Here is a 23,443-nt window from a genome sequence, read left to right as displayed (position 1 = left end):
ACAAATTAACCTCCAATTTCTTGATTTGATAAAAATCAAACAAATATTTCTCCAAATAAAATATTTTGAGAACAAAGTATATTTAAAATCAAGACTTTATCCATTTGGATTAATTTTCAAGTTTAATCAATAGACGTCTAATTTTAATAAAAAATGTTCATTTAAATAACAAAATTTATACACTCGTAGATGTAAATACAAAAATATATCATTATCACTAAAATGACAAATTTAGCCCAAATAAATATTTTAAATTGTATTTATTTGGATAAAATAATTGTTGTGATTTATTTGAAAATCGAAGAAACTCGGGATTAAACTTGATTATGGAGGGAAAAAATTAGGTGTCAACAACTGCCCCCTCCCTTTGGTTAGGGTGGATACAAGTAACCCTGGGCAAAGGGAGGTTGGCGTTCCTTATTTTTTATCCGACCACAAATTTCAATCTGAAAAAGATTAGTTTTCGTATAAGTTTCATAGAGTTATGGCCGGACCTCGGTATCAGCTTTCCTACATATCTTAGGTTACATGAGCATTTAGGCCACTTGTAGTTCATAAAGCTTGATTTTAAGCATGATTTTTAAGAAAATTCACAAGCTATCTCGATTTTAGAGCTTTTGATGAAACCGAGAAGCTGGAGAATAAAGGGATTTGGGGGTAGGTTAGAATGCAATCGAGTTTTCTACATAGATCCCAGCCTATATATCCTCAAAACTCAGAGAATTAGACTGCCTATAGCTCGACTCAATCGGTAGAAAAGATAGTCTTTTATTTCAGACCATTATTGGCTCGGAATGAGTGACAAGTTGATCGCGTTGCGGAAAATAAGCTTGTAACGTCTTAACCATAAATGTGGGGTGCTTCACATCCATAGGCAAGGAATTACCTAGACATAATTTCCAAAACTCTAAGTGTGTTGCCACCCGAATTTGAAAGAAAGAGAAGGTTACCCTCGGCATGAGTTTAGAAATATCCCAAAGGTGAAGCTGAAACTGAAATATCCGAAAATAACCACATGCCTTCTAACAGGGGTGTACTTTGATTGGAGGTGGCGATCATTCTTTAGCTTACGTCTAAAGAGTTTGACATCCCTCTCCAGACTACGTCCCGTTTTGGTGCTAAGAAAGAGTTTCACGTTGTGATGTATCCTATTTGGAGTTTTCCGCACCTGTGGTTTGATTTGAGATTTTCACCCGCTCGGATTCTCTTGACAATGTTTCAAACAAAAAGTGTTAGTGCTAAACATAATTCACGAAAGAGGTATGTAGTCTTTTACCATATCTCCACGTGGGTTGTTTCCTAAAAAGTGAAATCATCCTTTTATATGGTTGTTTAGAAGGAAATAACTTGTAGTGACAGACACAACAACCCTCCTGGTTGTTTTATAATTATCTTATTTATCGGTTGAATATGTTTTTAAAGTAGGGTATCTCTTTTGGACACCGACGACACTTTATACAGAACGGTCCCTGCAACCATGTAATCTTATGCTGATGCAGCAACCCTTTGGCCACTTATAATGATGGTTGTATGATAACCTCTTTAGTTATTTCCAATAATTCTTTGCATATGATCTCGGGTAAGTCTTGCACTTCTTTTTTATCGATACGACTTATAGATTTCCCTTGAATTATCAATCTTTGGATAATCTCGCGCATTATTTGATGTTGGATATGAGGCAACTTATAGATATCCTTTGAATTTCTAGCTTCTAGGTGATCCTGTACATTCTGACCTTGGATAAGAGATGGCTTACAGATATCCCTCCAATTGCTAGCTCTTAGGTAATCTTGCACATCATCCGACCTTGAATACAATATGACTTATAGATATCTCTCAAATTGCTAGTCTTGGGTAATCCTGCACATAATCGATCTTGGATATGACGTGGATTATAGAGAAACCTTAAACTTATCAATTTTATAATCTTGCATATTCTTCGGTAAAGATTTAGTTGCAACTTATGGATAACCTTCGGACTACCAATTTTTGGGTAACCTTGCACACTATCCGATTAGGATGTCATCATGACTTATGGATGACCTATGGGTTATCAACTCATAGGTAATCTTGCACGCTATCCTATTTAAAATAATATGACTTATAGATGGCCCTCAAATTGTCAATTTCTAGGAAATATCATATATCACTAGTCTTTATATAGCGACTTAAAGGCGTCCCTTCAAATCACATGCTCTTGATGCATTCAGATGCTGATTCATAAAATGATGAGATATCCTCGATGCCAGTATTTGTATTTTATATGTTAATAGATATTTCATGCTGATAATAGCCTCGACGCCAGCGTTTATGTCTTACGTGTCATAAAATATGAAATGCAGATGATATCCTTGACACCAGTGTTTCTGTCTCGCGTGTCAGCAGATATGAAATACTGATGATATCCTTGATGCCAGAATTTATGTCTCACGTGTCAACAGATATGAAATGATGATGATATCCTCAACGCCAGAGTTTATGTCTCACGTGTCAATAGATATTAAATGCTATATCTCACGTGTCAACAGATACTAAATTTTGATGATATCATCGACGCCAGCATTTATATCTCAAGTGTCGATAGATATTGCATGATGATGATATCCTCGACGCCAGCGTTTATGTCTTATGTGTTAACACATATTGAATGGCCCTCTTGGCGATGATATGAAATTACCCTCTTGGCGATGGCATGAAATGGCCCTACCAGCAATGATATGACATGGACCTCTTGGTGATCATCTGAAATGGCCCTCTTAGAAATGGCATGAAATGGCCCTTTTGTCATGGACCTCTTGGCAATGGAATGATATAAAATGGCCCACTCGACATGGCATGAAATGGCCCTCTTGGCGATGATATGAAATGGCCCTCTTGGCAATGATATGAAAAAGTTCATCCGGTGATTTGAAAATAGTTTCACTTGAGTCTGCTTATCTGCATTCTACTTTCTGTATGTACCAGATATAAATGAATGGGTAAAATCCCTTTTTTAGGGTTACTCAAATACCATTCTTTTTCTTTAATGAACTTTGAGGAAGAATTTCCACTCTTCTTCCTATTAAGTGATCCTCTGATTGTTATATTTATTATGCCAACTCTATTGAATGTAACTACCCTCAAGGTAATATTTAGTAGACACAAAGTCGCTTTTGCATGCGACTAATTTTAGAAAACTTCTAAATATAATATTCATAAAGAGGATAAGACGCCTTTGTTTGTCCTTCATGATCTCAAGAAATGAGATAGATAATTCAAAAAGTCCTCAATAAATGGGTATTAAACCCATTTTTGGGGCAACCCAAAAATACCGTTCTTGAGCATTAATGCTCTGGTGTGGCTCCCAACTTGGTCGGGGATTTTTAAAAGAGACTCTCATTTTGTATATTGATTCCTGCATCCACAAAAAATAATTAGTTTGAGTGAAACTACTCCATGTTGACCTCCTTCGATCCTTGATTTGCTTCTCGTCATCTTTTGATTAATTCGTCATGTTGGGACTTCCACCCTGACTCCTCATTTCAATAGATACTTACGCAATTACTAAGTAAAAAGATTTGTATAGATTTTCAAAAGTAGTCTTAATTTTTAGAAACTAGTTTCAAAAAATCCTGTAAGAGCTATTAGAAAGTCTCTGTCAGTCATGTCATGTACTAACTCTATGAACGTCTTCTTCCAGTGGTTCAGCTACACTCGACATCTATCAGAGGTTTCCAAAACTCATCTTTTTTTATGGAGGGTTTCTTCAAAAAATCGCATCATAGCAAGAGATTTAGTCTATCTATACTTTGCCGCAGCTAGTGATTTCTAAAGATTGACTTTGACTAGGTCCAAAAGTCCATCCCGTGGCATATGGATAGTCAAAATTGTTTTGGTGTTTGATGGATTTAAAAAATTGTTTTGGGGTTTCATGGATGTCCCGGCCCCTGTTGTTCAACTCCAAATAAAGTGTTGGAAATACGATGGTTTATTAGCACGTGAGGCGTCTGATGGCTATTCGTATTTTCAAACCCAAGTCTTTCACTTGGGAACCTAGTTCAAACCCACTCTAGACACCTAATACAGTGCTAAACCAAAACCCTTTTAAGCATAAGCCTAGGACGACCCAATACCCGAAGGGGGTATGGGCCTATTAGAAAAATTTCCCTGCGCCTATTGACCCCGAGTCAATTACAGATGAATATATTTATGTGTTGAAGAAATATATGTTTGTTTAATCCAATCTACTATCCTTTGGGGCCGGGAGAAGGCTTGCTTTTCTTACTTTGTGTAAGGACGCCTCAATCATATACCAATTGAGGGAGGAATTGAAGCAAGCCAAGCAAGAAATTGATCTATTCAGACAGTTGCATATAGAGCACAGTTATACGGAAATCTCTTGATCATCAACGGATCATCTTGAGTAAGAATTTAGAAGGAATTATTGATCCCATTATGGTCCTAGAAAAAGCATTTAAGCGTGGGATAGGGTACCATCCAAGAAAGGAAGATGAGGTTGAAGATAAGTAAAAGATGAGTCTGTCCAAACCGTCGCCACTCCTGTACCAGTCATTTCTTGTGCGCCAGATATCAAAAGATGATGGTCTTGGGGATGGGATAAGAAATCTGTTCGAGGGATGCAATGTTGCACCAAAATATTTCCCAAATTCCAATGGGGTGAAAATGGTTGAACCAGGAGAGGCTTTGCAAAATTGGACTTCCACTCCACTCATAATCCATCGCCCGTCGTGGTATATGAAAGGGCAATTACTAGTATTTTTAAAAATTGGTGATGATACGGAAGAGGCCCCGTGATCCACCCTTTTATGTCTCAAATTTTCATTTCATATTTTATAGCTTTCAAAAATGCATGGGCTCGTATTTGCGCAGATTATAAGCCATAGTTTTTATTTATTTTCCAAAAGGCCTCCCTTTATCTAAGAAGTTATTCTGAAATATGATTATATTATTATCTTGTTATCATCTAACATGGTTTATTTTGGTAGCAATAATTTAAAAACTTGCCAATGTCATGTCATGTCAAGGGTTGGATGAACAAAGCAAAGAGAATGATAATGAATGGAGCGGTTAGTGGAAGATATAGGGGAATTTAAAAACCGAAAAAAGCCCAACCTAGAGGAGCCCTAATGCTACCTGAGATGGATGGTCAAGAGTGGACCGAAACAATCAATTTCAATTCGGTAAAAAGATACTATGTTTGAAGGATGTTTTATTTTGTGTTTCCTTGATATATTTGTAATCGCCTTTATAATACTAGTATTTATTTTTTTATTTGTAATTGCCTAGAATCCCTTATTTTTATGTACGACTACGTTTGACCTTAATTCCCAAGAAAGGGATATGTAGGCGGCCTATGTCGACTTCGGTCAACCCCCTTAGAAAAATTTATCCTTTCCTTTTATGTACGAACTATGGTTGACCTGAATTCCCAAGAAAGGGATATGTTGGTGGCCTATGTTAGCTTCGGTGAATCCCTTATGATAATTTATCCTTTTCTTTTATGTATGAACTATGTGATGACCTGAATTCTCAAGAATGAGATACGAAGGCAACTTATGTCGTCTTCTTCGGTCAACCCTTTAGATTTTTCTATATGTCCCTAGCGTAGTCCTAAACTACGTTTGACCTGATTTCTGCTTCAACAGGATACATAGGCACCCTAATGGCTTGGTCGAGTAACCCTAGGAAATAAAAACTGGGGAAGAATTTTTTAGAAGGGATCTCAAAAATTCACAAGAGGAATATCATCATCCAACAAAGAGAACGAATACCAACAAAGGTTTCGAATCCTCTCGAGTTGATATCATATCAAACAACTCTAAATTGGGGCAGAAAATTTTGAGGAAGGCCTCAAAATCTCCACCAAACACTAGAAAATATTTCAAATTCCCCAGCACCAGAGGTCAAAGTCAAACTTTCGAAGTCACCAGCTGCGACAAAGTCTAGGTAGACTCAATCTCCAGCTATGATAGAACTGTTTAAAGAACCTTTCAACAATGGTAATGAATTTTTGAAATCCTTCATCTAATATAGTCAAAACCAAGAGGAAGATGTTTGTTGAGATAATACATGACATAACTGGCAGAGATTTTCTAAAGCTTTTACAAAAACTTCCAAAACTATTTTCTAAAATTAAAACTACTTTCAAATATCTATACAAATCGTTTACTTAGTGATTTCCTAAGCGTCTATTGGAATTGGGAGTCGGGGTGGAGGTACCAATATGACAGAGCACCTGAAAGATGGTGAGGAGCAAACCGAGGAGCGAAGGAGGTCATCACGGAGTAGTTTCACTCAAAGCTCATCATTTTTTTGTGGATGCAGGGATCAATACACAAAAATGAGGGTCTTTTTTAAAAATCCCCGAGCAAGTTGGGATCCACACCAGAGAATATGATGCTCAAGAACGGTATTTTTGGATAGCCCCAAATATAGGTTTAATACCCATTTATCGAGGTCCTTTTAAATTATCTATGAAGGACAAATAAAGATGCCTTATCTTCTTTATGAATATTGTATTTAGAATTCTTTATATAAAAGCAGTCACTAGCATAAGCAACTTTGTGTCTATTAAAAATTTACTTTGTCGCAGGTGCATTCAAAGGAGTCGGCACAGTAAATACAATAATTAAAAGGATCAACCAATAGGAAGAAGAGTGGAAAGTCTTCCACAAAATTCATTAAAGTGAAAAGAACGGTATTTTAATGTTCCAGAAAGGGATTTTACCCATTCATTTACCTCTGGTTGATCTGCTATTTAAATACTTCTTCAAAAAGAGGATGAATAGCAGATTAAGTTATTCAAAGTATGATGCTCATTATTTGTCATTAAACTATCATAAAGCTTGAATGTGGTCGCCAGCAAAAGCGACTTTGTGTCTACTGATTGTATACCTTGAGTATAGATACACATATAAAGCAAAAACGCAAACAAACGATTCAGGGGAAATCATCTTCATTGCCAAGAGGATCATTCCATCTCATTTTCGTCGCCAAGAGGGCCATTGCATATCATTTTCATCACAGTAAAGGCCATTGCATATCATTTTTATTGCCAAAAGGGCCATTGCGTAACATTTTCATCGCCAAGAAGGCCATTGCATTAAATATCGACGCGTGAGATATCATATGCTGGTATCGAGGATATCATCTACATTAAATATCTGATGACGCATGAGATATCATAAGCTGGTGTCGAGGGTATCATCTGTATTAAATATTTGATGACACACAAGATACATACATTGGCATCGAGGGTATCATCTGCATTGAATATCTGATGACAAGCGAGATATCATACGATGGCATCAAGGATATCATCCGCATTAAATATCTGATGATGCACGAGATATTATACGCTAGCATCGAGGATATTATTTGTATTAAATATTTGATGACGCGCGAGATATTATATACTGGCGTCGAGGATATCATCCGTATTAAATATATGATAGCACGCGAGATATCATACGCTGGCATTGAGGATATCATCTGCATTAAATATTTGATGGCGCGCGAGATATCATAGGCTGACGCCAAGGATATCATCCGCATTAAATATCTAATGATGCGTGAGATATCATATGCTGGCATCGAGGATATCATCCGCTTTAAATATCTGATAACGTGTGAGATATCATACGTTGGCGGCGAGGGTATCATCTGCATTAAATATTTGATGACACATAAGATATCATACGCTGGTGTCGAGGATATCATCTGTATTAAGTATCTGATGACACAAGAGATATCATACGCTTGCCTCAAGGGTATCATCTGTATTAAATATCTGATGATGCACAAGATATCAGACACTGGTATTGAGGGTATCATCTGTATTAAATATTTGATGACGCGCGAGATATCATACGCTGGCGTCGAGGATATCATCTGCATTAAATATCTGATAACGCGCGAGATATCATACGCTGACGTCGAAGGTATCATCAGCATTTAATATCTGTTGACACGTGAGATAACATACACTGGTGTTGAGGATATCATCGACATTCAATATTTGTTGACATGCAAGATAGCATACACTGGTATCGAGGATATAATCAACATTTAATTTATATTGACACGCGAGATAGCATACACTAGCGTCGAGGATATCATAGCATCAAATATTTGTTGACATGTGAGATAGCATACACTGGCATCGAGGATATCACAGTATATAATATCTTTTGACATACAAGATTGCATACGCTGGCATGGAGGATATCATGAGCATCTAATATATTTTGACACGCAAGATAGCATACGCTGGCGTTGAGGATATCATTAGCTTCTAATATCTGTTAACATATGAGATAGAATACGTTGGCATCAGGGATATCTTATCATTTAATGAATCAGCATCTAAATTTATCAAGGGCATATGATTCGAAGGGATGTTTGTAAGTCGCTATCTGAAAACAAATGACATATGAGATTTCCTTGAAATTGTCAATTTGAGGATCATCTATAAGTCATATTATTTGAAATTGGATAATGTGCAAGATTACCTCTGAGTTGATAGCCCATAGGTCATCGTAATCTATAATAACATTCTAATCGAATAGTGTGCAAGGTTACCAAAAAATTGATAGTCCGAAGGTTATCCATAAGTCGCAACTAAATCCTTACCGCAGAATATGTGAGATTATCAAATTGATAAGTCCAAGGGTTCTCTATAAGTCACATCATATCCAAGATAGATTATGTGCAGGATTACCCAAAGACTACCAATTTGACAGATATCCATAAGTCATATTGTATCTAAGGTCGGATGATGTGCGAGAATACCTGAGAACTAGCGATATGAGGGGTATCTGTAAGCCATCTCTATCCAAGGTTGGATAATATGCAGGATTACCTAAGGGCTAGCAATTCAAAGGATATCTATAAGTTGCCTTGTATCCAACATCAAATAATGCACAAGATTATCCAAAAACTAACAATTCAAGAGAAATCTATAAGTCGTATCGATACAAAAGATGTGCAAGACTTACCTGAGATCATATGCAAAGAATTATTGGAAATAACCAAAAATATTATCATAAAACAAGCATTATAGGTGACTCAAAAGGGTTTGCCACATCAATACAAGATTACATGGTTGCAGGGATCATTATACATAAAGTGTCGTCGGTGTCCAAAATGGTCACCCCACTTTGAAGACACATTCACTCAAAAAATAAGATAAGTATGCAACAACCAAGAAGATTGTTGTGTCTGTTGTTGCAAGTTATTTCCTTCCAAATAGGTACACGAAAGGATGACTTCATTTTTCAGGTGATAATCCATGTGGAGATATGGTAAAAGACTACATACCTCTTCCGTGAATTATGTTTAGCGCTAACACTTTTTGTTTGAAACATTGTCGAGAGCATCCGAGAGGGTGAAAATATCAAATCAAAACCATGGGTGCTGAAAACTCTAGATAGGACGTAGCACAATGTGGAACTCTTTCTTAGCAGCAAAATAGGACAGTCTAAAGAGGGACGTCAAATTCTTTGAATGTGAGCTAAAGAATGATCGCCACCACCATTCAACCACACCCATGTTAGAAGGAATATGAGTATTTTGGGATATTTTGGTTTTATCTTCACCTTCGGTATATTTCTAAACTCATACTGAGGGTAAATTTCTCTTTTTTTCAAATTTGAGTGATAGTTCACCTAGAGTTTTGGAAATTATATCCAGGTAAGTTCTTGCCTATGGATATAAAGGATCCCATATTCATGGTTAAAAGTTTACAAGCCTCTTTTCTGCAACTCGATCAACTTGTCACTCACCCGATCCAAAGATCGTCTAAAATAAAAGACTATATTTTCTACCGATCGAGTCAAACTACAAGCAGTTTGATTACGTGAGTTTCAGGGATATGTAGGTTGTGCTCTATGTAGAAACCTCGACTGCATTTCAACCTTCCCCCCAAATCCCTCCATTCCTCAGCTTTCCGGTTTCATCAAAACTCCAAAACCGAGATAGCTTATGAATTTTTGAAAATCGTGTTTCACATCAAGCTTTATGAACTACAAGTGGCCTAAATTCTCATATCACTTGAGATATGTAAGAAACCTAATACCAAGGTCCAGTTATAACTCTATGAAACTCATGCAAAAGCCGACCTCTTTCAGATTCGAATTTATGGTTGGACAAAAATTAGGAACGTCAACCTCTCTTTGCCCAGGGTTACTTGCATCCACCCTAACCAAAGGGAAGGGGCAGTTGTTGACACCTAATTTTTGCCCTCCACGTCTAAATTTAATCCTGATTTTCTTCGATTCTTAATAAAATTAAAATATTTATTTCATCCAAATAAAAAATTTTCAAAAAAAAATTTGTACGTAATTTTATCATTTTAAGTAGTGATTATATATTACCGTGTTCAGTTATACGAGATTATATAATTTGATTATCTAAGTATTTATTCTATGAAATATTGAATTTTAATTAAGAATTATTTTAAAAATAAATATAATGATTAAAATCTTGATTTTAATATAATTTATTATCAAAATAATTTATTTGGATAAATATGCATTTGATTTTATTAAATCAAGAAGATCGGGATAAAAAGAAGAATTAATTCATATCAAATTTCAATCTGATTTAGCCAATCTATTAGATTTGGCCATAATTGAAATCAAATTGGTCATAATTGCAATGCAATCCCTCATTTGATTTTTAATTTGGTCAAAATTAAATAACTATGGCTAAATTTAAATCCCAATTGGGGTTATATTTTAAATAACCCCAAAATTTCCAAAAACTCTCATAACTTCTACTCAATTCTTACCAAAAAATAATTTTAAATTGTACTACATTGTACTATTTCCCCTAACTTTTTCCTTTCCCAATTTTGAAATTCAAAAATTGCACTATATTGTACAATTTCCCCCAACCTTTTTCCTTTTTCCAAATTTCAATTTTTGAAATTCAAAAATTGTACTACATTGTACAATTTCTCCCCCACATTATCTTCCACCTCACCTTATCTTCAATTTTTAAATTTTAAAAAATCCCTAAAAAACTTCCCCCCACATTGGTAGATTAATAGAATTGGATCCCTATCCTTTTCTATAAATACTCCCACTATTTTGGTAGAAAAACCAAGTCTCAAAGCCTCAAAGAATTGAAAAGCTTTTGAGCAAATAGTTGAAATTTTTTTTAGTGAAAAAAAATTCTCAAGGTTGGAAAAAAAAACTTTGAGCAAAGAAGAGTTTTTATTTTAGTAAAAAAATTTCCTTTTTTCATGAAATTCATGGGCTAAATGAAGTTCTCGAATTGAAATCTTTTCGGTGATAATCAAGACTCCGAAGAAAGCTTGTAGTCCCATTTTGCTGCCCCAAAAAAGATAAACACACCTTTCCCTTTTTTATTTTTATTATCATTTTTTTCTTCATCATTTTCTTCTTCGTAGTTCGTAGTTATAATTTTATTTCTGGGATTGTTTGTTGTAGATGGTCTTGAAGGCCATAGAACGTTGTGCTATCAATATTATGGTTATTTTCATGTTCATGGTATAAAAATGAGTTAGCAATAGTTGTACATTCCCTTTTGACTTTATTCTTTGATTATTATAGATAAAGTCTCAATCTTTGCTTAAAAGATGTACTTATGCTTTGTTTAAATTCATTTTTAGAGGATATATTTATTTTTTTAGCATGTACAGTTGTTTCCTTTATGTTGAAAAGAATAGTTAATAATGATTGTTTCTCCTTTTTGACTTTATTCTATGATCATTATAGATAAAGTTTCAATCTTTGCTTAAAAGATGTACTCATTCTTGTCTAAACTCATTGTTGGTGAATATGTTTATGTAAAGTTATTTCCTTATGTTGAAAAGAATAGTTAACATTGATTGTTTTCCTTTTAGCTTTATTCTTTTATGATTATGTATAAAGTTTTGATCTTTGCTCAAAAGACGTATCCATGCCATGTTTAAATTCATTGTTAGTGGATATATTTGTTATTAGCATGTAAAGTTGTTTCTTTTATTTTTTAAAAATAATTTTTATTATTTGTTTTGCCTTAATAAAAATAGTAATTGATTAAGTCAAGAATTCATCATTTTCTTGCTAATTATTTTAATGAATTTCAAAATCCTCATAAAAGAGATGAGTACTAGTTTTATTTTTCATCCAAGATGTTTATTCCTCTTTTTTTTTTCGCATGTTGTTAATTTGTCAAAATGATGACAAAGTTTGGATTTTTGTGGCTAAATAGAATTATTTATATATTCTCTAGTCATGTATTGTATGATTGTTGAATGATATTTCACTTTTAGATATGCTAAACTTTTATTATTATTTTCTTACTCCGGATTGTTATATGTGCTCTTTGTATGTGTAAAGACTTGATTCATGTCTCTCTTTTATTCATAATATCAAAAGAGAATTAATGATGTCTTAGAAATATAAACCATAGGTCGTTACATGTTTTTCCATAAAATATTGATTGTAATTTAGATGTATGAATTTTCGTTAATGTCGCCTTTATTGAAATTTAAAGATTCTCTTTCTTGAGAAGTTAACCTTTATTTTCTTTTGTTATATGTATTAGTGTCTATGTTTGTTCAATTTTAGAAGTCATGAGTATTTTTCTTGTTGCCTCATCCCTTTACTCTCGCAATCTTACGTTGTTTGTTTCTCACATTAATTCATTGAATATGGCCTTCTTCCTTTTACCTTTATTCACTCTTAATATGAATATAAATCATGACACATGCAAGTGGATGTCTTTGCTTTGCATTTTATCTATTGACTCTCACTCTTGTTATACGTGTGCAAGTGTGCATATCAATGTAATTCAAAAATTGATTCTTAATGTTTTCTTTTGCTTTGAAATATGTAACTATTATGCCTTGAATGTATATTAATTTCTTTATCTTTTCTTTGCGTGCAAAAAATATCTCGAGTCCAAATGTACTCCTCTCCTCTTGCATTGAATAATGGGCCAATGAGGCCCACCTCTTTGAGTCAAGCCCGGAGTTCTAGGTCCAAAAGTCGATCACGTGGCATATGGATTCAAGGAGTCGAAAGAAGATGAATAGGCTAAAGTCCCGTCTTTGAAATGGCGAAAAGACTCGAAAGTCTCATTTTTATTATATTCATTTATTTATTTATTGTTGTCTTTTTATTATTATTTATTTATTTCTTCATTTCATTATTCATTTATTTGGGGCCTCGAAAGCCAAGGTCATATTCTAATACAGGTGAAGCAGATTGTGGGTCAAAAAGGGCTTGAAAATATAGATTAGGACAGGTAATGATGGGCTGAAAGCCCAAATTAGTTTAGGATAGATTTATTGGTTTAGGCCTAATGGCTTAAATCTTCTAATTTCTTCCTTTCACCTTTTATGTGCTTATTTTGCTTCTCATTTGCTTAGACTTTGTTTAATCCCCTACTAAGTCGTCAAGACTCATTCTTTATACAAATTTTTTCCTAAAATCACTTTCTTTTCAAAAACCAACTTCTCTTTTTCAAAGTTAGTCAAAGATAGTTTTCAAACAGTCCAGATAACCATAAGTTAGCAGACATTTTAGGTGCCTTAAAAACCTTCCTAAAATGTTAATAGGAACCGCTTACTCAGAATCTTCAAATTTAAACGATTTTTTTATTTTGGGTCATTTAAAGTATCGTATAAAGATTTTCTTAATTTCTTTTCAAATAAATTAAGTGGCGACTCTTAAAAGTCAAAATTTCCGCAAAACATACACTACTCAAAACAAGCAAATGACTAGAAATATGACTCATGTTCCCTCACAACAAGGATGTCCCACTCACTCATATGCAATAATGCATGTTAATATAGGGATAGTCAAGAGACACTCACACTTAGAAGAGAAGTTCCAATCAATGTGCATCAAATACCATAGGTTTACCCTTATTTTCTTTACCTTGGTATTCAGACAGTCAAGCTAGGATCACTATAGGAGTTTTCTCGGCTTCTAATGTAGGCTTGGCCACTGGTATGGTACATATGGACATATCAACTGACTAAGCCTTCTTGGCACTACACTAACCTTGGGATCTCACTTACTAGCCAATTTTTCACGTTATTTCCATCCTTATTTCTCCTTTTTTTAATGCACATTCAGGTTGGGTGTGGTCTTTTATCTTTTCTTTTTATCACTTTTGTACTTTTTTTTTCTTTTTTTCTTTTTCTCTTTCTTTTGCTACCACACGCAGCCCTACTAAATTTTCCTCTTATTTTACCCTTCGACATACCCATTTTACACTATGCACCCCTATGATAGCCACCCTCAACTTAGGCATTTTACCTAAGTTGAGGTGCAAAATGTTCAAGGAGGACCTCGGCCAAAACAGGTTCATTATAACACAAATAAGAAGGTGGATGGTGAAACAAGAAAAAATAGGCTATAAGGCTCAAAATAGGGATCAATGGATACTATTTCACATAGTGAAGGTCATTTAGGCTAAAAGTAGACTGAAATGAAAAATGGTCTATGATCCTTTCTGAACCAATTCTCTTTCAACCTAGGCAAGACTAACCAGGCAAGTTTTGATTCCAACACACAAAGGAAACTATGTAGTATCTCGCACATAACATGACACAGAGTCAATATTACAATTACTACCTATCAGGTTCATGTAATTATTAGCAATTGATTATTATGTCCCTAATCCTAATGCCATAGGAAGATCCACAAGGTTCACACATATATACATTCACACAGTTCTAAAACACAAATTCTTAGAGGGGTATCATTTTTCTCAAAAAACAATGAAAAACATTACTACTGCCCTAAATACTTAAAAATCTCCTAATTACACAAAAACACATTACAACACGAAACAAAACACAATACTACACAAATTATCCTAGACATACCAATTCTAAAACTATATCGTGGCCTACTGGAAAAGAAGCACGACAATAAAATGGTGGCTATGGTACATCCTACCCTCAACTAAAAAATTATGCATTATCCTCAATGCGTAAAAACAATACAAATCAAAGGGAAGTGAGAACATACCTGGGACATGTTAAGCATCCGTGTGGTGAGCATCCCCAAATGAGGGTATATGAGCTGGCGGAGGTGGTGGTGGTGGCGGTGCTCTATTAAAGGATGCACCCACTGCTAGCTCTATATGCCCCTGCCTATCAACGATTGTAGTCTTTATCGAATCATGTTTTGCCCTTTTAATAGCCTGTTCATATGGTATATGAGGATCCTGCAAGTCACCTATGTGACCTCTCTTGGACTGAAATATTAAGGCCTTCTCATCATCCTCTGCGAAGGAATCAAACTATCTCGATGTGCGTGAAAATAATATTTGGACCACTGGGGGTATAACTAATGTAGTGGCTATTATACGGCTCTTTATAAGAGAGTGTACCTTTACTCATAATATATCAAAATCCTCCCTCATTTAGGCTAGATCTGGCACATCTATCTTTGTGAATTGGGTTGTAACACATCTCTTAAACTTATCAAGATGTGTGATGTTAGCATATATCCAAACAGTGTAGATCTCTATGTGGCCTCCAATCTAGCCTCTGCCTGCTTGAATATAGTCCAAACCCTTAATCTCCTTTACTCATAGAGTGTAGTCATCTCGGTCTCAACAACCCTCAATCAAGCATCAGTGGCCCTATGGTTGTCTACTAAGCTCTGTAAGAACTCTGTAGATATAGTAATAATACCTGTAGTAGGATATTTAGTGGATGGGCAAGTAGGATCTAAAGTATGCCAACCAGCCTGAGGTTAAAACCAGGGCTGATAAAGAAGTAGCTAGTGTCCCTTCACCCTGCGTACTCGAATTTGGAGCCTCTCTCTACCCCTTATTCTATATCAATACCAACACCTACATCACCTCCATGTACATCATGGGGCTCTGTGGAAACTAGTAACACTCTCACTTAGGAAGGAGTCCCACATCAACAAAATGTAAGAGGGATAATGAGTATATAAGTAAGCAAGCCTAACTCCCTAGTGACATATTTTAAAGCCATGCGGGCCTGGTCCTAAAGATGACAATATCACTAGTAGGTTGGGAAGAGATAGGGTTCTCTTGGGCCTTCATAGTTTTAGATGCCCATCACAGCTAGGGCCTAGCTCGGGTCGTGAAAGATAGTATTAGAGCCATTCCTATGTCATCCCTATCGATGTGGGCCAGAGTTTAAACTGAGAGCAGGCAAATCTCGGTAAGGTGGGTAAAACCTCAGTCTTGAGTCTAGGAAAATCTCATTTAGTGGGGCAAATCACAGCAAGGACGCTAAGTCCATAAGGGGGTGTATATAACACCCCAACTTAAGAAGGAATCCCACATCAACAAAATACAGGAGGGATACTGGGTATATAAATAAGCAATCCAAACTCCCTAGTGACGCATTTTAAAGCCATGTGGTCCTAGGCCCAAAGCAAATAATATCACTGGTGGGTTGGGCAGAGACAAGGGTCTCTTGGGCCTTCGTGGTTTGAGATGCTTATCACAGTCAGGGCCTCAGTATTCTTAGTTTAACTAGTCTTATTCAAGGATTAATGATCCTAAGGGGGAGATATTGTAACAACCCCACAAAAATTCTAGGCTTAACTTAGTCCTTTAGAGCTTGATAAAGGGTCCCAGACTTAGAAATCTAAGCTAAGTATTCATACTTAGAGTTATTTTATCCTTCATAAGTTGGAAATCCTATTTTATGAACTTTATGACCTTAAAATATTGATTTTTAGGTTAATTCATGAATAGGAATGCTAGTAGGTCACTTCAAGTGAGTTTCAAATTTTTTGGACCTCGTTTGACCCATGTTTGGGTGACCAAAATAGTGGGTCGTGCGATATTGATGCGTCGTGTTGCCCATCCCATCAACAGATAATTTTTTCCTAGCTTTCAGTGCAGTTCCAGTGACCCAATGTGAACTCGATGCAGCGCGTTGGTCATCACGTTGATGTCAATGATGCGGCGCGTCGATCTCTGCATCACTGGGCACACTTTTAGTCATTAAAAGCCCGCGTCCAGAGGAGTATTTGGGTTATTTTCCCACCCTTAATCAGCCCCAAAAACATGAATTTCATCCCTCAATAAGTAAAATACACTCACTTTTTCTTAAATTGCTCTCAAGAATAAACCCTAGGGCTTTTGATTCCAAGACCAAGCTTTAAGAAAACTCTATCACTCCTCACGAATTTGAATACCAAGGAATGTTAAGTGTTCATCCAAGGGTTCATTCCACCCTTGGAGTTCAATAAACTATTTTAAACTACAAGTTAATTGATTTCATGAATTCCATGTTGGATTTGAGTGTATCATGATTATAATGTTAATTGGGTTTTTAATCCATGGTTTATTACAAGTTTTATGTGGAAATAATTAATAGGTGTGTAGTATTATGTGAATTCATGTTAAAACCCTTGAATTTGTGAATTAGGAATTGAAATTTTGATGACTATGTGTCGTATAGTATCATGTGCATAGATTGCTTTCCACAAGTGTGATAATTTGCTCATGTGAATTTAATGGGAAAAAAATCATGACATACTAGCATATGTGTAAGTTTATATCTCCCTAGTGTTTGTTAAAATGTTTATATGAATTGACTAGTGAAAGAAAGACGTTATTATGTGATTCCATTTATGCATAAGCTCATGTACATCAAGTGTTTGACAAAATGTCTAACTAAATGCATTATTAGTAAGCAAGTATTATTATGCCTCTAAGGTCATGCCATGTCTACTTTTCATTCTATCGAGTCCTGGGGGTATTAAATTCCCAAAAATCTAGTTGTTGACCTAGAGCTACAATAGTTACAGTATAGTCTCTGAAGTATCATGATTAGTAGTATTCAGTCAGTACAGAACTCAGCTAAACTCAGTGGACTCAGTCCTGTTCAGTCAGTTAACACGATCAATAACAGTTCAGTCCAACCTAGTACAGTTTAAAATTCAGTCCAGTGTCTATTCAATTAGAGTAGGATTCAGTATTGAGTGAACCCAAGGATGGGAACTCACCTACCAGTAAAGGGTGTGATCCTTAGAAGCAGTCCTTGTGTTCCAGAACTATGTAGCCATCGTAGGTTGAGACATCAACCTGCCAGTTGAGGGTTGATGAGGTGTCCTACATTCCATTTGAGGGTACCATCATTCTCATTCAGAGCACCTGCCAGATGAGAGAGACTCAATATATGTCCTTACCCATGGCAAAGTACTGACACTCTTTCAACTGGGGTTATAGGTTATACCCCAATCAGTTCAGAGAGGGGTATGTCAGTTAGATTATTACATCCCATAATTTCAGTTTTAGTATAAAACTCAATTTAGTTTTACAAAATCAGGACTGTCAAACATAGTCACCCAGCTAAGTATAGAACTCAGTTTAGTTCTATAGAATTAGGACTGTCAGAAGTTAACAGAAATACAATTATCAGTGAACTCAGACAACAGTTAATCAGTATTCAAAACTCAGTATCCAATGTTAATATAACCTCAATTATATTTTATATATTAATGCATGTATTCTCATTCGATTACGCTCATGTTACTCTGCCAGTTATTGTTCATAAATATGAACCCTACATATCAGCCCACCTCACTTTGCATATAAGTACATTAAAGTACTGATGCTTACCTTTCTTTTGTGCTATGATATTTTATATCATAAGTTCAGACGCATGGGCTCCTAATTGTACTTAGCAGCCCGCCTATCAGCAACAAACTTAGTGGTGACTCCTCATAGTTTGAGGACAGAGATATTATTTCAGTATTTCAGTATATCTTTTAGTAGTCAAAGTTAGTTGGGGGATTGTCCCATCAACTCCATTTTCAATCAGTAGAGGCTTATCAAACTAGATTATTTCAGATGTTTAGTTTTTAGTTTCATTATCAGTATTTGATTTTTAGATGTGAACTTTATGGCAATTTTAGCCCATCTTCTGTATTTTATTATTATTACTCAGTTATTGCAGCAGGTACTAGTCATGGGTTAGCTTGTGGTCCTTCAATATTGTAAGCACCGTATGACATTCGGGGTTCAGACTCGGGGCATTACAAACTTGGTATCAGAGCCTAAAGTTCAACAGAGTCCTAGGAAGTCTGAAAGTCGCATCTAGTAAAGTCTTATAAATGGGAGTGTAGCACGCCACACTTATAGACAGGAGGCTACGAGATGTTTTTGAAAAAAATCTCCCTTCTTTCAGTATTCATGTCATGCGAGTGAGCATGAGCTCAAGTTAAAATTTCAGTCTAATCCTTTTCTTCCTTCTGTTTACAGAACATGCCTCCCAAGAAGAATGGAAGAAGAATAGAAAATCAGTCAGCACCTCAGCCCGTTCAGGCAGATCCTCTGGACGAGTATGTCTCCCATGTGGAATTCAGGGTTGTATTTACTACTCTAGCCAATTCAGTAGCAGCCCAGAATGAAGCCCAGATGCCGTCCCGGCTAACCCAGTGGCCAATACTGCTGCAGCTAAAATTGGAGACTTCACCCGAATGAACCCTCCATATTTTATAGGGTATAAGTCTAAAGAGGACCTAGGTGTATAAAGTAACAGATATTATGGGGGTGATTGCTAGTGAGAATGCTGAGTTGGCTGCATATCAGTTGTAGGATGTGGCTCACTCTTGGTTCAAGTAGTAGAAGGCAGAGAGAGATGTAGATGCAGGGCCCATAGAAAGGGAGAAATTTACCACTATTTTTCTTGATAGGTTCTTCCCACTGGAGTTGAGGGATGTTAAGGTTTTGGAGTTCATAAATATAAAGTAGGGTAATATGACAGTGAAAGAGTATTCTCTCAAGTTTACTCAATTAGCTAGATAGGTTCCTCATATAGTAGAAGGTAGCAGATCTAAGATAAGTAAGTTTGTATATGTTGTGTCTAACAGCGTGGTCAAGGAGTGTAGGACCATAATATTGATTAAGGAGATGGACATATCCAAGCTTATAGTTCATACTCAGTAAATAAAAGAGGGTAAGAATAACGAGAAGGAGAGGGAGACTAAGAGAGCTAGAACGGGTAGTTTTAACTTTGCTCAGCCTAAGTCAGATGGTGGAAATCGTTCTCAGCTCTGCTCAAAATCTTCAGTTCTATCTTCATCCTCAGTTAGTGCTCCAATGCCAAAATTTAGAGATGGCAATAAAGATAGGGTGCCACGCCCTAAACCACAGGGTCGTGTTAGTAATGGCCAAATAAATCCCCTTTGTTTGAAATATGGCATAAACCATCAGGGTGTCTGTAGAGCTGGCAGTGATGTCTGTTTCGGGTATGGCAATCCAAACCTTAAAATCAGAGATTGTCCCCAATAAGGTTCTTAGGGTTATTATAATTGTCACTTAGCCCATTCCGTTCACCTGAATCAGCAGGGTGTCGCTTCCACTACCACCAGTGGGCAGTGCCCAATCAGACTCTATGCACTTTAGTCCCGATAGGATCAGTAAAGTTCTTATGATGTGGTCACTGGTATGTTACAAGTTTATCATTTATATGTTTATGCTTTGTTAGATCCAAGAGCTTATTTGTCCTTTGTAACTCCTTATATAGCTGTTGAATTAGGAGTCAGTCCCGAAATCCTAGCAGACCCTTTTTTAGTCTCTACCCTAATGGGTAAATCTATCATACCCGATCGGTATATAGGAACTTTTCGGTTATGGTATCTCAGAAAGTCACTTCAACAAACTTAGTAGAATTAGAGATGACAGATTTTGATGTCATTCTTGGCATGGATTGGCTTTATTCATGCTATGCTTCAGTTGACTGCAGAAACAAAATTGTTCATTTCCAATTTCTAAACGAACTTATCCTTGAATGGAGGGGTGGTACTTCAGCACTTAGGGGTCAGCTTGTTTCTTACTTAAGGGCAAGAAAAATGATATCTAAGGGATGTGTCTATCATCTCATTCAAGTTAAAGACTCTAGCTCAGAGACCCCAAATCTTGAGTCGGTTTTAGTAGCATACAAATTGCTAGATATGTTTCTCGAGGATCTTCCCAGAGTCCCTCCTGAAAGGGAAATTGATTTTACAATAGAGCTTCTTCCTGATACTCAGCCCATATCTATTTCGTCATACAGAATGGCACCTGTAAAACTTGAAGAGATAAAAGAATAGTTGAAAGATCTCATAGATAAGGGTTTCATTAGACCCAGTATTTCTTTGTAGGGTGCACCAATTCTATTTGTGCATAAGAAATACGGTTCCCTTAGACTATGTATAGACTACCGTCAGTTGAATAAAGTCACAGTCAAGAACAAGTATCCACTTCCTAGAATCGATGACTTGTTTGACCAACTTCAGGGAGTTAGTTACTTTTCTAAGATAGACCTCTCAGTCTATCATTAGCTTAGAGTCAGGGAATATGACATTCTGAAGACATTTTTCAGAACTTGGTATGGTCACTTTAAATTCTTAGTCATGTCATTTGGTTTTATCAATGCCCCAGCAGCTTTCATAAACTTGATGAACCATGTATTCAAGTAGTACTTGGACATGTTCGTCATAGTCTTCATTGATGACATTCTTTTCTACTCCTGCAGCGAACATGATCATGTAGACCATCTCAGAATAGTATTACAAACCCTCAGAACTAATCAATTGTTTGCCAAATTTAGTAAGTGCGAATTTTGGCTAAGGTCAGTAGCATTCATTGGTCATATTATTTCCGGTGATAGCATTAGAATTGATCCTCAAAAGATCAAAGCATTAAGAAATTTGCCCAGACCCATCTATCCGACAGATATCAGGAGTTTCTTGGGTTGAGCTGGCTATTACCAATGGTTTGTTGAAGGATTTTCATCTATCACATCCCCTATGTCCAGATTGACTCAGAAAAAAGTCAAATTATAGTGGTCAGATTCTTGTGAGAAGAGTTTTCAGGAGTTGAAGACTCGACTCACTATAGCTCCAGTCTTGACTTTACCAAATGGTTCAGATAGCTTTATTGTTTATTTTCATGCTTCCAGAGTTGGTTTGGGGTGTGTTTTGATGCAGAGAGGTAAGGTCATAGCCTATGCCTCTAGACAGCTTATGCCCCATGAAAAGAACTACCCCACTCATGATCTTAAGTTAGCAGCTGTAGTTTTTGCCTTAAAGATTTAGAGGCACTATTTGTATAGAGTTCAAGTTGATGTGTTCACAGACCATAAGAGCCTGCAGTATGTATTTTCTCATAAATACCTGAACTTGAGTCAGAGAAAGTGGTTAGAGTTGTTGAAAGACTATGACATGAGTGTCCTCTATTATCTGGGCAAGGCTAATGTGGTGGTTGATGCTCTCAGTAGATTGTTTATGGTTAGTGTTGCTCGTGTTAAGAAAGGTAAAAAGAATTTAGCTCAGGAAGTTCATCAACATGCCCCACTAGGTATCCACTTAGTCGATTCAGCAGAGGGTAGTATGCCGGTTCAGAACAGTTTAGAATCATCTCTAGTTTTGGAAGTGATGGAAAAATAAGACAGAGATCCCAGCCTAGTTAAGTTAAAAGCGTCAGTCAGAGATCATAAAGTAGAGGGTTTCTCCCAAGGGAGAGATGGTGTACTGCGTTTCCAGGGTCACATATGTGTTCCATGTCTAGATGACTTGAGGCAATAAATTCTTGTAAAAGCACATGGTGCGCATTACTCTATTCATCCAGGGGCCACTGAGATGTACCACAATTTGTGGGAGATCTATTTGTAGAGTGGGATAAAGAGAGACATTTCAGAGTTTGTAACTAAGTGCTTGACATGTCAGTAGGTTAAGATCGAGCATCAAAAGCCTAGTGGGCCTATGCAGGAGTTCATTATTCCTTCTTGGAAGTGGGAGGAGGTGAACATGGATTTTGGGATGGGTTTGCCCCGTACTCGTCGCCAGTATGATTTGATTTGGGTCATTGTGGATAGGATGACCAAATCAGCTCACTTCTTACTAGTTCATACCTCCTATTCAGCTGAAGAATATACCAAACTCTATATCAGAGAGTTGGTCAGGTTACACGGAGTTCCAGTAGCCATCATCTTAGATAGAGGTACCCATTTTACCTCTCACTTCTGGAAAGCATTCCAAAAGGGTCTTGGTACCTAAGTTATCCTCAATACAGTCTTTCACCCTCAAATAGATGGTCAGGCAGAAAGGACCATTTAGACTTTAGAAGATATGCTAAGAGAGTATGTCATTGATTTTAAGGGTAGTTGGGATGACCACTTGCCCTTGATTGAGTTTGCATATAATAACAATTATCATTCCAGCATTCAGATGGCTCCATTTGAAGTGCTTTATGGGAGGAGATATAGATCTCCCATTAGTTAGTTTAAGTGGGTGAGGCCACAGTTGTAGGGCCTGACTTGGTATTTAAAACCTTAGAAAAGGTTTAACTGATCAGGAAAAGTCTTAAGACAGCTCAGAGCCGACAGAAATCGTATGCAAATATGCGAAGAAAGGATCTCTAGTTTGAGATCGGTGATTATATGTATTTGAAAATCTCCCCTATGATTGGGTTGAAGAGGTTTGGCAAGACGGGGAAG

Source organism: Capsicum annuum, chromosome 6, assembly GCF_002878395.1.
Source record: "Capsicum annuum cultivar UCD-10X-F1 chromosome 6, UCD10Xv1.1, whole genome shotgun sequence".
In the NCBI taxonomy this organism is placed as follows: domain Eukaryota; kingdom Viridiplantae; phylum Streptophyta; class Magnoliopsida; order Solanales; family Solanaceae; genus Capsicum; species Capsicum annuum.
This window is presented reverse-complemented; position numbering follows the sequence as displayed.